Raw genomic sequence first — 15620 nt, forward strand, 5'->3', positions numbered from 1 at the left:
AATTTATTATTATATAATTTATTATTTATTTATAATTTAAAATTATCTGATTATTTGTTGACATATTGTATACTAAATTATATACTCAACCTGAAAACAACCATTGGTTTGAATCTTCTCACAATCACCAATCCAGATGGGGCAGCCGCTAGAGGGACCAACAGACTACTGGTTGGACAATCATGTCAACCAATTAATCCGATTAACTCTTCGTAAAGATATTGCAATCAGGTTTTGATACTAATGTTAGTGTTAAACTGTTTTACCAGAAACTAACTCAAAATTGTGAAATTTTCCTTCACACTTATACACTATCACTTAAGCTTAATTCTCAAACCAATATAAATTTGCAACAGCCCGGTTGTTTGAGATTTTATTTTCATTTTGTCTTCTGTTTCTCGTGTGCATTTGCAAGGCCTGAGTCTGACCAGGGCCTCAGCGAGTCAGCCGTGACGCTTCTACATGAGGAAGTATTCTAGATTTTTCTTACCAATAAAAAAAGAAAATTCTAGATTATTTATTTTATTTTGTGTGGTGGTGGTGGATCGTTGATAAAGACAATTTTTGGAAGTATTTGTAGCACATGTTTTCTGTGAGTCCTTGTAAAAATTTCACTGGGTCCCTGTAGGTTTTGAAATACACACTTCTCTCCCTTGTAGTAGGGATGACAATTGACCCTCTCAATCATGTCTCCACCCCGTACATGGAAATGATTCCACAATACAAGGGGGAAATGATTTCCCGTACATGGTTGAACTGAATTATGCATACTCCTGCTCTTATATGAGTGATATTACAATTTATTAGTAAATATATTTATCGTAATAAGAGAGGTGACTTGACTAGCGTAACCTAAGGAGGAACATGACTAGGATGTAGCTTTGAAAAGGTAACTGTCATTACACATATATGAAATTATTTTCAAGATAAGAGGAAATGGTGTGACATTCTTTGTCTAATAACTTCTCCCACTATCAAAATATTGTCTACTTTGGACACATTCTATCATGGTCTTGCTTTTGAGCTTTGCAACCAAAATACATCTTAACAGTTTAAGGAACTCATAAACTATTTAATCAGTCAAATTTTCTTATCCTCAAATAATGTGGGATGTATAGACAAACTTAGTATCTCTCCCATCTTTTACCGTTGTGGGATTTGTCTAAGAGTGTCACAAACACCCCCTTACAAGACTCATCGTTCTTACAGAGGTTTGTCTCATATAACTGGTGACTATCTAATTGTGTATCACTAGCCATAAGGTACTAACTTTTTTATTCGGATTCTATTTGATCTAAGTTGATGTCATCATCCACATAGTCAAACACTCATCTATATCTTTCTTGAATTCTTTGTCCTCTATTAGCTCATTACTCTTCTTATATAACTCTCACCCCTTTATACACATAGCCTAGGGGTATAATCATCTTTTGAATTTGTCTAAGGGTACATGGTTGTGTGCTTCTTAACCTATGCCTATGTGCCTCTTGAACCATATACATAGGCATGTGATACTTAGCACATGGTCGTGTACAGATCAGATGCACATAGGGAGTTAACCTAGACACACTCCCGTGTACTTAGGTCCACATGTACGAACCAAATGTTTTCTAGTGTATTTCGTCAATTTTTGGAAAGCCATACATGGGTGTGTGTCTCATTCTACATGGTTGTGCATTCCTCCCCTTAGAACAAGCGTGAGATCTTCAAGTTTTCAAAATTTTGGAACGACACATAGATGTGTATATGACCATACACGACCATTAGTTACAATCTGGAAATTGCACCTTAGGGCTTTTATGCATTTTTTATTACGATCTTGATGATCCACAAAAAGTAAATACACAACAACAATCTCCAAGTATCCTAGACATTATATTTTCACTATCTTTTTAACCATAAAACACATACACAAAATCTCACAGTATCAAATCTAAAAATAAAGATCTTTCAAGCCAAAACATATATTCATCAAGCAGTTCAGAAACTAAGCATGCTTATAACTTGTTCTATTCACAATCACATCTAAATCACCCTAGATTGTGTATTTAACAGAAAAAGACGTCATAAAGATCATGATCAAACAAGGGAAGCCATTCAACTTGGATTTCGGTGACAATGTCTCCCTTACAAGACAATTACAATTTCGGTGACTGGTGACAGCTCTTTAGGTAACCATAGGCTCCTCTCTCACATTCTCTCACTTTTGAGTGGCTGGGAAGCAAAATGAATGTGAGAAAATTAAGGTTGATCACATTTTATTTTTATCTCTAAGACGCGATACACGAGCGTGTATAGATCATACATAGTCATGTGTCTAGTTCCATAACTAAGACAACTTGTTTTGTCGTGATCACAATTTAATCCACTCATTGACTTTTTGTTGACCATACACGGTTGTATATATCTCCATACACGGGTGTGTACTATTAAAATCTAAAGAAATCATCAAATTTAAAATTAGAAAAAAGACTAAAATGTCGTTGGGCTTACTTATGGGTGTTATATTACAGTTCAAACATTCTTAAGACATTTGTCTAAGCATCTATTAATATGCTTTATAGACAAATAATACTATAGTAAATCACAGATATGACCTTTATTAATGAACTTGTATCATCATGTGTGAAATGCCACTTTTGTATAAAAATATGTTTCAAATAATAAAATAATTGGGATAATAACATCAGAATGTATCAAGCTATCATTTCTTTTTTAATTTCTAGGGATTCAACTTTGATTTTTCAGGGATCAAACATTTAGATTTTTCTTTGAAAGGATCAAAATTTCAAGTTTCTTATCGAAAGGGATAAAACTTTCACTATTTTGTATTAGAGGTATTGAACTAATCACCTTGCTTCCAAAACCAAACAAAACAATAATTTTAGTTGTGTTTGTTTAGTACATTTAATAGGAAATAGTGAAATTTTGATTCATTAATTAGAAAGTTTGGACTATTCTATAAAAAAAATTTAAAATTTGGTCTCTTTCACCAAAAACAAAGTTTGATCCCTTCGGAAGAAAAAAAAGTGATAATTCAGTACTTTCAAGTGATGTTATCCTTAAAATAATTTGTCATTGAGACTTTGTGGGTTTTGATCAAATTATTACAATTCTTTAAGACTACAACAATATAGATAACAATATTCAGAAGTTTTGGAGTATCAACTTATTTCTAATGAAGGGGCCAAATTTTGTTTTTCCTTATTAAGAAGATTGAACTTTTTGATTTTTTTTATTGAATGGATTAAACTTTTTGATTTTACTATTGAATGAACCAAAATTTCACAATTTCCTATCGAAGGTGTTGAACAATCACTTGAATTCAAATGATGTTAAATGAAAATAACGGGACAAAATTTTCTTTTAAAAATGCTACCATGGACATTTTATGCGATGACGTGGATAATTTGTGTGTTGACACAAACACTTACAACCCACAAAACCCTTAAATTATACTCGTTCTCCAATTTCATTTACACATAAATCACAGAACACACCCTTATTAAACCAAATTTAATCAAAATTAATTTGTTGTTTTATTTTTTATAGTATAATTTTTTTTTTTTAAGTTGAAAGTCTAGAGTTTATCTATGATTTGGGCTCATCAAGAATCTTATGGACAATGGTAAAGAAAATATTTTTTTTTTTGGGATTTCAATAAAACATTAGTTTGATGGATTAAAAGGATTTAAATGAAAAACATACACATTAAAAACAAAAGGAAGTTGAACACTAATAAACATCATTCTATTAAAAGAATTCCAATAGAAAAGTTGTAGGAAAGGCATAATATACATTTAGAGGTTTAGCCCTATATTACAAAATACAAGTTTGATCTCTTCAATTAAAAAATCTAAAAGTTTGGTCCCTTTAATAGGAAAAAACAAAGTTTAATTAGTTTAGATTTATTTCATTAATCAATTCTAAATAAACAAAATATCCACGCCATTAATTTTCAACAATGTTAAGGGGTAGATCTATTTTTGTATGATAAAATATAAGTTTTGTTTATTCAATAGAAAAATTTGAAAGTTCGGTTCTTCCAATTAAAAAGAACAAAGTTTGATCCTTAAAAAAAAAAACGATAATTTAACACTTGTAGTTGTTATTTCATTTAGGCTAAATGACTATTTCTCACCCAAGGTTCGATCAAACAACAAATTTCCACTTTTAAAGTTAGAAAAAAACCATTTCCCACCATTTATTAAATTTTAATTTGAGCAAAACTACCTTTTGACTATTTTAGGGGTTTAATATATTTGAACAAAATAACATAATTACTTTTTGAAACTAACAACTATTTTAACAATAGGGTAAAAACAAGACCCTTTCATACTTAAATGAAGGGGATTAGTCATTTGCCCTTTCATCTATTTAAGTGGAACATAATACTCCACACATGAAATGCGTCTTAAAGTTTTCCAAAGGAAAGGAAAGAAGTGGCCAATCTTATGGTTCATAATGAGTGAAATGAAGTCAACAAGATAAGGTTTCTTTGTGCATATGACTGAACAATTGATTGATCATTGTCACCCCCTAAGAAAGTGGTCTCTACTGCTGCCTAAAATGCAATTGATTTGAAGTCAACCTCTTACTCTTACACCTCAAACAAAAGGAAGCTATCTTGGATACCTTGCAAACATAAAGCTCCACATAGTCCAAGATTAATCATTCATTAGACAGCAATATTTTGCCACATCAATGACTCTAACACACAGAAATAATTGAGCTAGAGAATTCTGCAAACAAATTGGACTGGTGTTTGGCTGATAAGAATCAACAAAGAGCTCTTGACAGATTATTATTATTATTGTTCTTATTACCAGAAACAGGATTCAGTACAACATTGGCATAAAGATTTACAAAGAAGACTCCATTAAATCACTCCTCAGCAACCGCAACTACTTGTTTTCCAACATTGCATCTACTACACAAACCTACAAGAGCAGCAGGAGCACTTTCGACGTCTTCCGCGATGTCTTCCACATAAACGACCTTCTTTTCTCGGATAAAAGGCAGCACGACATCTAAAAACTTGGCATATTGGGGAAAATAATCAAAGGCCACAAGTCCTTCCATGTGGATTTGCTTCACAACAATGTTCATCAAGTTATGTACACCCTCAGGTGGACTAAGATTTTACTGTCAGATCATTCCACAAGTGGCGATTCGCCCTCGAAGTCTCATGTTTAGAAGCACTGCATCAAGCATTTCCCCCACTGCATTCTCAAAGTAAATGTCAATACCTCCACGGACGCACCTGGCAAAAAGAAGAGTATAAGAAGAATTAGCTTAAGTTGAACTTTAAGCATTGTAACACTTCTAAATAAAACCCACATTAGTAAAGCACAGTAGACATGACATGTTTTGACGGATTGTGTCCACAGCCAACTGTATCTTGACAGTAGATTATGCTATTGGACTAGTGATGTTACAAAAAAGCACATCAAAATCGCCCCTGCCTCTGCTCCCTCTGGCGCCCAGCCAGAAGCTTCTATGTAGTGATACGAACCTTTTCAAAGCTGCATCCAAGTCATGTTCCTCCTTATAATTGAAAGCATCCATCAAAACCAAACATGTTCTTCAATAATTCAACCTAACAAAGTAGAGAAGAAGGTAACAACATGAATTTCTCTAATGATTTTCGACTTGATATCGAAAGTAAAGCTAAAATAAAGGAATTGTTAAACTGTTTCTGGTAGATTTGGTTCACTTTTTCTTTACTTCCAGCACTCCCAACAAAATAACAGCCCGTTAACAACAATTGCATTTGAACCTTCTTCTACTTTCAACGACATCTAGCTAGTTTTCACTTCCATGTCTGATTCTTTTGGAAAACCTTCAACAAAGTTATTGAATACCACTTGCTTGTTGCTTATCACTTCACCATCACTCGCCATTATTGCTCTACCTACTGAGATATTTTCTTGAGTCTATCCCTAAGGACAAGTGAGATGTATTTATAGTTGCATTGCATGTATTTGAACCAAATAAGTGTCCACCCTCACATGTATACATCCATTCCCAGCTTAATTAATTATTAGAGAAATGTCATGCGTGTCCACTTTTTGATACACAAATATATAAACACGTGATGTGTTATTATATGATTTGATATTATCTTATCTTTAATTTAAAAACATTTAATCAGTTGATGACATACATTAAATATATACTTATTTATATACATGAAGTATGTACGCATAATTTTATTGAAAGTATACGAAATTTTTCACTTTATTTTGTAAACTATATTAACAGAAACTGAAGATTGTAGGCATACGGCATCATAGCTGACTCGCTGATCCCTTAGTTGGAGAATTACTATCTATATTGGTTTCCAAATTTAGCTAGTGTTATTTAATAATAAAATTATATGTATCTATTTTGAGTATATAAATATAACTGGATAATTTTGAATTAAAAATAAAATAATATTAAATTACAAATACAAATTCACGTGTGTATTTAAAGTAAATACATAAAGTATTGTTCCATATACTCTAGTTATGAATTTTTTCGAGATTTTTGTCTTTATTTCGAATATTAAAGACTCTTGGTGTGTTGCTTGCAGCTTTTATAGTATGGAACATGGTACACCAGTTAATGCCAAGAGGGTACATTCCGGGATGGGGACGAGGATGACTAGTATGGGGTAAGGAAGGAAAGGAGATTATTTTTTATAATTAAAGGATGAAGATTCTATGTCGTTCTCATAACAGAGACAAAGACAACAACCAATTCGATGCCATCCCAACCTTGTAGTCCTTAATATTCTTGACCTTCAAGCAAACTTTAAATTATATCAACATAATTTTTAACTCAATCATTTGACGAATATGTTATCATTCCTCTTCCACTTCTAAAAACAAAATTTGAAAGATAAGGAAAATGGACGTGACAAGAAAAAAATAATTAAAAATTGTTTTAATACTAGAAATTCAATAATAAATCATGTATTATATATTTCAAGGATTTTTTTAAACACTTCCTTTTAGGAACAGAAGAATAAAAATAAAATTTAATTATCTGAATTAAAATATCTAATAAATACAATTATTTTTATAAGAAGACATACCTGTATATTTTAAGTATGAATATTTGATATTCAAATTTATGTGGTAAGAACCCTAACTTGTTCTATACTTATATGAGAGTTTGGCACAAATAAAGACAACCCTTTACACAAGATATGAGGTTAATAAGTAGGTTCGGATCAAATGTTAACCTAGTTAAGGGGTCATTCTAAGTTAATTGATGGTCAAACTATTTGATTAGTGGTCATGTTTGTAAACTATTGAACGAAAATATTGTATTTTTTGTTTTGTTCAAGAGGATTAAATTGATGTATATTAAGGGGTGATTCTATCAATTTCATTTTGTGTGGGAGCCAAAGTAAATTTTGTCCTGAGCGCACAAAAACCAAGTAAAAAACCCTAGCCATACATTGATGTCTTTTGGTCTTTCACTTTGCCCCCAATCTCCTTGCAGACAATTCGCCTTTAGGTAAAGAAATGCCATTTTCACCTCGTCCCAAGGCTGATTTCATAATTTGATTCATTTTTGGAGTTAATTTCGTCATTTCTAATGTCGATCTCATGATTTGATTCTTTTTTTATGTTAATCTTTTTAGGTGTTGGACCATCACCTAGAGTTGTTGTTGTTGGCTAGTGGGACCGGTTAAACCGACTGGTTTGTGTAATTTCTCTGTTTTTGAAAAGCATTTATAAAACATTTGTTTCCATATTTTTGTTTTATGTGGATGTCCTGGCCACACCTCATAAAGGTGGTAGGTTGGATATTTTTTTATTGCTTTAATTGATTTATGCAAGATTTGATTGAGACTTGCATTATTTATTCGGATAATATTGATGATCAATTTGAATAAATTTATGGGGAAAGGAAGGACCACATGGATAGATGTTCATGATGTTACAAATAGACTAAAATTTGTTTTGATCATTAGATTAGATTAATTTAGGATTAAACAAGGTGAAAAATCTCAAATCATAATTCAATCAATAGATTTTAATCATTAAACAATTAACTTTAGATTAAATAAGGTAAATAACTTTGAATCAAAATTCAAACATTAGGATAAATTGGTTTGATTGTTATTATTACATCATAATGACATCATACTAACGTTTGATAGCTAAAATATGTTTTAAAATTTTAAGTATATCATAATGATATTATTTTTATCTATATATCCTACGTTAAGTAATAAAATATAAGAGATATATATTTGATAAATATATAAATTTTTAGAGTTAAAAATAATAATTTAAAAATTATAAGATTAAAATATAATTTTTCATATTGAACTTAGCCAACCAATATTAGGCTAGGTTCGAATATATTCCTACCTAAAACTATTTTTTAATTAATAATAAACCTATATGGTGTGAGAAAAAAGTTACATATGAGACTATTTCACTGTCACGTGTTCAACGGGTCAAATAAATTAAAAGATATATATATATATATATATATATATATATATAAAATTTATTTTCAAAACTTCCTTTCATGGTCCTTTCATTTTTTTTTTTTTTTGCCTTTTTATGGTTGAGGTTGTTGATTCATGAAAAAGCTTATTTATTTCATTCATGGTGATAAAAAAGCAAATTTTACAGATATTTAAAATACACCACGTTGTCAACTAAGTGGAGTAGAGTCAAGAAACAAATGCACACGAATCAGTATAGATATACGTGGTTTGATTAATGGTTTCCACATTTGCTGTTGTACTAGAGTTTTGTATTGATTTTACAAAATACAAGAAAGGTTTTTAAAACTAAATTAGACCAGATCAAATTGAATCGATCAGTTCACTCAATTGAACCAAGAACTAGTTTCAAGTCTGGTTCAGTTAATATTAAAAACTAATTTATTTGTTGACTCGATCAAATCTGATGAATCAAATAAACTGATTAAAACTGATAAAATTAGGTTTAACCAAAGTTTGATTATTTTTGAGTAATTTGATTATTTTAGATTTGACTAGATCAATTTTTAAAAATTTGTAAAAAAAAAAAAACATAAAACCAAAAATAAAATTAGAAAAAAAAAATCTTATATACATTGAAATAACTGCTTCGCCAAGTGTGAAAGAACTTTGATTTATGTGACAGTGACATTAGATAATCTCTAAAAATGTATTTCATATCCATTAAAATATCATATGTAAGCAATGACTTGTAGAATTACATTTATTTTTTTCTGTATAATGAGATGACGATTTTTTTTAATCTAATTATTTCATTGAGATTAAGTAAATAATTGTTACTTTTTAAAATTGATATGTTCTAATCACCATAAGTTTGGATATTTTGATTGATTTTTTTTGTAAATTTTTAACCAATTGAAACACTGTATCCTAGTTCTTTTATCTAGCTGCAAAATCTATTAATTATTATAATATTATTTGAAAAATTTATTATAATTTGATAATTAATTGAACCAGTCGATTGAATCAATCAAACCATGAATCAATGGGGCAATTGATTCGATGGTTAGTTTGATTTTAAAAACTTTGAATATGAGGGATATATATGAATTTAAGACAACATAATTACAAACAAATTCCTCAGTAAATTGTATCTCCATTAGTCAAGTTTGGTTCCTCTTTTCTAACACAGTAACGAATGGCTCTCTCCTCCGGCAGCCGAGTTCTGTCTTATCTCATTCAAAGGATCTTTTTCTGACGAATTCCTTTGGTGGCCGGTTTCAGCAATTGCGGCGGCACTTGTTTCTTTTTCCTTGCCTTAATCTGTTAGATTTGGTGGATATTGAATATTTGGTTGAATATTTCTCGGATTGGGCTTGCTCCACTGAATATTCGATTGGGCTTGGATAATTATTATTGTTGGGTCATTGGTTGATTGCTTTTTGGATGGTTGGGCTTGAATAAATATTTGCTAGGCCATTTGTTTTACTTATATCTGTTGAGCTTGGATCTTAGGTAATATTTTGTTGGTGATTATGTTGCATATTGGATTGGTTGCACTTAGCTTAGTTGGTAGTATTTGGAATTATTTGCTTTATGGTAAAGATAGATATCTCAAATCCCATTAGTACGATTCTTAATGACACAAATCAAGTTATTTGGACTCAGAAAATATCTAGTTTTCTTAAGGGCAAAAAATTATAATGTTATATTATTGGTGATATCCCTCAACCAATCAAAAGACAAGTCATAAAGTCATCCAATTATATCATAGTAATTGAAGAATGAGACAATAAGAACTATTAAATTATTGCCTGGTTCTGTAATACTTGTATTCTATACATCAAACTTTAATTTAGATGTCTTGAGACTGTTAAAGAAATATAAGATTTACTTGTTAAGCGTTGCTCCTTTATCAATGCCATTTATTGGTTTCAACTTAATTAATGGCAATTTTATTTGCATGCATCAAAAATTTGTTCTGTCTATTAATAAATTTCTCCGCACGTTAATTGCTTTATGAGATCAATTATCATTGTCTGAACCAAATTGGCATGTTCCTCTTGATGCTACACTTTATGCAAAAGAATAAGACGAATTTCAAGTTCATCAATTTACTATACCATTAATTAAATGATGAGTATGAATCAACTCAGTCCTCCATGTTGAATAAGGATACATTTCCTGATTTTGACACAAAAATTATAGAGTTATATGTTTAAGAGACTTAACTTGCCACTTTAAATTCTCGTCACTCTATTATATCCTCTGATACTCTTTTGGCTACTTTTGCCCCTTCATCACAATGCAATGTGACTTGTAGTTATTGTTACAAGCTAAGGCATATCATCTTTGAATATTTCAAGTTGCAATCCAAACAAGGCATTGGACAGTTCAATCAAGCCAGGTCTAAGTTTGGTAAATATTATGTTTGCAACACATCTGTTGCAATCTTTAAGGGTTCACCTTCTAGTAACTCTTTTGCCATAGACAAGTTTCTTAGTCAGGTAGACCTTGATACTCTAAAAACAAGCCTTATCTCAATCCTTTAAGGGTACATCCACTTTTTCTATTTTTTTGTCACGCAAGGCACATTTCCTCTTGGTACCTTTAACTCTGCATGTTGTATACTGGTTATAACTCCAGTTTATTTGTTATTCATATTGGTTATATATCCACTTCTGTTTCATTTTTGTCTAATGATTTTCTTGTCCCAAAACTCTGATTAAACCTTATTTTAGTTGAACAATTGTGTGATCTTTGCCTTGCTATACACTTTTCTTGTCATGGTTTTTCTATGTAAGATTCACATACATGATACATGTTTGGGACTAATCATAAAGTTGATTGTCTGTTTGAACCGACATCTTTTCAATTACCCCGCTATATTACATCTGATGCATCAAAGTATGCTACCATTATGTCTTCTTCTACTTGGCATTCTTGTTTTGGTCATGCTTCTCTTCTTCAATTAAAATTTTTATGTTCTAGTGATACTTAAGGGAATGTTAAAAATGATTACTTTGATTGTGCTTCCTCTGAATTTGACAAACATCATGTTTTACCCTTTATTAATAGTCATTTGGTTTCTTCTACTATTTTTGACCTTGTGCATTCTAATATTTGGGGACATTAGCTACTATGGGAAGTGCTTCTTATTTTGTGATTTTTGTTAATGAGTTTTCTCAGTTTACTTGAATATATTTTATGAAAAATTGTTCTCAATTATCTGAAATCTGTGTAAATTTTTTCACTCTTGTAAAAACCCAATTTTATTGTGTTATTAAATTCTTCAAGCAGATAATATTATGGAATATAGAGATGCTAAACTTCTTACTCTTCTTTCCTGCCATGGCACAATTGTTCATATGTCTTGCCCAAATACCTAACAATAAAATGGTCATGCAAATACAAATACAAACACATTTTTTACATTGTCCATTCTCTTTTAATCTCTACATCATGTCTTGAATGATTTTGGGGACAAAAGGTTATTACCATTGTTTAAACAATCAATTGCATTCTTACTTTTAGTGACTAATAACCAAAGTTGTTATGAATGACTATATGGTAAAATTGTTTATTAAATATTCTTAGAGTCTTTGGATCTACTTGTTTTGTTTTTCTATAATCAAATAAATGATCAAAACTAGAACCTCATTCTAGGTTATGTTACTTTTTTGGGTTTTGGTATTGAATATAAAGGCAATTGTTATTGGGATCCTACTTCTGAACATCTTCGTATATCTAAGCATGTTACCTTTTGGGAACATAAATTGTTCTTTACTCTGTTTGAGTTTAATTTGTCTAAACCTAACTCACTCTTTTTCACAAATTTATCTATTAAGTTGTTTCTTATTACATTCTCATTTAATGACAACACAAAAACTGCTCCACTTTCCTCTAACCTTATTAATGCAAGACATACAAATGATCACATTACCACCAGTCTTGAAGCATTTCACTAGTCTATAGCCTTCACCAAGTTCTTCCTTATCAATGCGATTACCTTTGTTATTCTGCTATTGTTTCTTTACATGAATCTTTCTCTTATACATAAATTAATGCAAACCTTCGTTGGCAAAAGACAATGCTATAAGAATTAAATGTCTTAATAAGGACTTATACTTAGGACTTGGTTGACCTACCATCTGGTAAATTTATGTGCGATGTAAATAGGTTTACAAAATTAAAACTCGTTCTAATGGCTTAGTAAAACATAGTGGAAAAGGAATTTACTCAAGATTATGGGATTGATAATGAGAGACATTTGCTTTAGTGGCTTGCTTGACTTATATTTATAGCCTTATAGTTGTTGCAACTATAAAAAATTGTAACTTTTCCAAATGGATGTGAAGAATATCTTCTTGAACAGGGATCTTTCTGAGGAGATGTATATGAAACCTCCACTTGGGTATAAATATTATCCTAAAAAGGTTTGCCATTTTTATAAAGCCTTATATGGCCTTAATAGACCCTAAGAGCATGGTTAGCCAAATTTAGTGTAACACTCATAGAGAATAGAGAGTTTAAGAAAGATTTTGAATGCTTTAAGCCTGTGAACGCAAGGGGTGGTGGAGAAAGGTTATTCAATGCCATGTGAGGAGTTCTTGCTTTATCAGAATTAAGGTAAGTAGACAATTTTTTGACTTCTTTAGATATTCAAATTATTTGTTGATATTATATGTGTGAAAGTAGGCTGATGAGCAATTGTTTAATGAACTTGAGATGCTTTAATGCGTGAATATGAGTATATGTATGATGATGATCTAGGGAGCATTTGTTTGATATATAATGGTGTGATCACGATTGTAGAATATGAAAATATGCTGATCATGCTAGAAAATTCCTCTAATATGCATGAGAATGATAATTTCGTGATTGAATGTGTAATATGGTCATTTAGGATTAATATGAGGACAAAAGGATTACTAAATTGTTGATGACTCTGTATGAATTTCATGTGTATTATGAATTATGGTATGATTGATCTTGGGTAATCTCTTGGCTAAATTAACCATTGAATTCTCTTAAGCTTGACAAAAGTAATTCTAGAAATTTTGGGTGATGATAAGGTCGTTGTTGAAAGAAGCAGAAGAGGAGAGAAAGGTTATGCGAATAACCATGTGAACGTGACTTTGTAATGATTAGGGTGTGGTTGTTGATGAGAAATTATAATAAGATGTTGTTGAAATATGTTAAAAGTTTTTGGTTTGGTGTTAGTAGGTTGGAATAACGCAAAAAAATGTTTACCAAATTCTGGAAGAAAACAATACATGTCTGTGTATAAAAAATGCATGGTTATGTGCTTTGGCCGGGGGGGGGGGGGGGGGTGGAATTTCTTCCTATGTAGATTAATGCAATGGGAGTATGGATTTGGGAACAGACACACGCCTATATGGTATAGGACAATTGGCCATGTGCCTTGCCTCAAAGATATACACCCATGTGCTTAGGGTTTTCGCCATGTGAATTAGATAACACATGCCTGTGTATGAAAGATACACATCTGTGTATTTTTGGGAAAATTTGAGAATAAAGACATGAAATGTTAACAAAGAAAGTAGGGAGTTCGAATATGAGTATAAGAGTTTGGAAATGATTAATTTACCTTTAAAAGGGATGATTATGAGGAAAGACAATGATAAGACCCTAATAAAGGCTGTTGGTGATAAAAATCATTATAGATATGCTTGATTGTGTGGACAATGACATATACCTTGATTGAATCAATTCCGAATCAAAAATTGGAAACGATGTACTTTACTAGTTTGAACCATCGCGTAGTGTGTAGTATGGTAGTAAAAATAACAGGGCTAGTTTGTATGACCTTAATACCTTTAGATGATTATGCACCGATGACAGACATCGTAACATTTGGAATGCATATGCCATAGTAAGAGAGGTTCGGGGTCTCACTGTTATTTTGATTTGGTATCCTTAGCCCAAGCCTGGTTGACACGTGTATAAGGTATACCTTATGGATGACATTTGAGATATTACCTATTTTCACTAGATATTTGAGACGTCAACATACATCGTTTGACATTAGTAATCTAAGATGACACTGCCACTGAGGAAAAGGCGCTAGGCACCAAGATAATCGAGATGGGTATTTGAATATGCTAGAAAACATTCGTGAGGCCACAAATGAAATAATAAATGACAAATAAATCCTATTATGTACCAACATGGGATTATGTATTGTGCTTTATGGATTTCCTACTTACTAAGTATGTATCACTCACATGTTCTGTTTGCATGGTTTTGTAGGTATAGTTATGAAGCAGTGAGGAGCTAGCAGATCAGCTTGTGGTGGTACACGAGGGCAGGGGCAATTTCATCATGATTAGATACTTTATGTATTTCTATCTGTTTACTATTTATGCATATTTAGTTTATGATTTCGCTTTTTAGATTTATATACTTGGATTTCATATAATAATTAATACACTTTTGTGATTGAGGGATTTTATTTCATGAAACATATTTAATAATTGTTGTTGCATGTGAGAGTTGGAGATGATATACAAGGCATTAGAGAGTTAAAATAGTTCCTTAACTCACAATATGAAATGAAGGATTTAGGTCATTTGAGTTATTTCCTTGGTTTAAAAGTCTCTTTTGATGGTGCTAGTTATTACTTATCTCAAGAAAAATATATTATTGATCTTTTATCTTGTGCTGGTCTATTAGATAATAAAACTGCCAACACTTGAGACCAATGCCAAGTTTTCTCCTATTATGAGGACTATTCTGGATGATCTTACTATCTATAGCTAACTAGTTGGATGTCTTATCTAGATAATGGCTACTCAACCATATATTACATATGTTGTTTATCTTGTTAGTCAATTCATGGCAACTCTTCGTACTACTCACTTTGCGATTATGCTTCTCATCCTTCAATATATTAAAAGTATTTTGTTCCACGACCTTCATATTTTTACCTAGTCATCACTTATTTTATGTACATATTCTAATACCGATAAGGTAGGAAATCCCACAAATAGACTATCCACTATTGGCTATTGCTTCTTTCTAAGAGATTCTCTCATCTCTTGGTGTACTAAGAAGCAAAAAATCGTTTCTTATTCAAGTACAAAAATAGAGTATAAAACACTTGCATACACTATTTTTGAGCTTCTTTGGCTTTGATGGTTGT

At 31.3% G+C, this 15620-nt stretch overlaps 1 long non-coding RNA gene across 2 annotated transcripts; it reads right to left on the reverse strand.

The window, feature by feature from the left end:
- Positions 1-4793: 4793 nt before the first annotated feature.
- LOC123196661 lies at positions 4794-5971 on the reverse strand. 2 transcript variants are annotated; one of them, XR_006497713.1, is made up of 2 exons: positions 5516-5971; positions 4794-5263 (listed from the first exon to the last, which is right to left on the reverse strand). It is a non-coding gene; the product is annotated as an uncharacterized LOC123196661 (long non-coding RNA). The 2 variants fall into 2 exon arrangements; XR_006497714.1 differs by having other exon boundaries at positions 5341-5971.
- Positions 5972-15620: the final 9649 nt, after the last annotated feature.

The sequence above is a fragment of the Mangifera indica genome, chromosome 14, assembly GCF_011075055.1.
Source record: "Mangifera indica cultivar Alphonso chromosome 14, CATAS_Mindica_2.1, whole genome shotgun sequence".
NCBI lineage: Eukaryota > Viridiplantae > Streptophyta > Magnoliopsida > Sapindales > Anacardiaceae > Mangifera > Mangifera indica.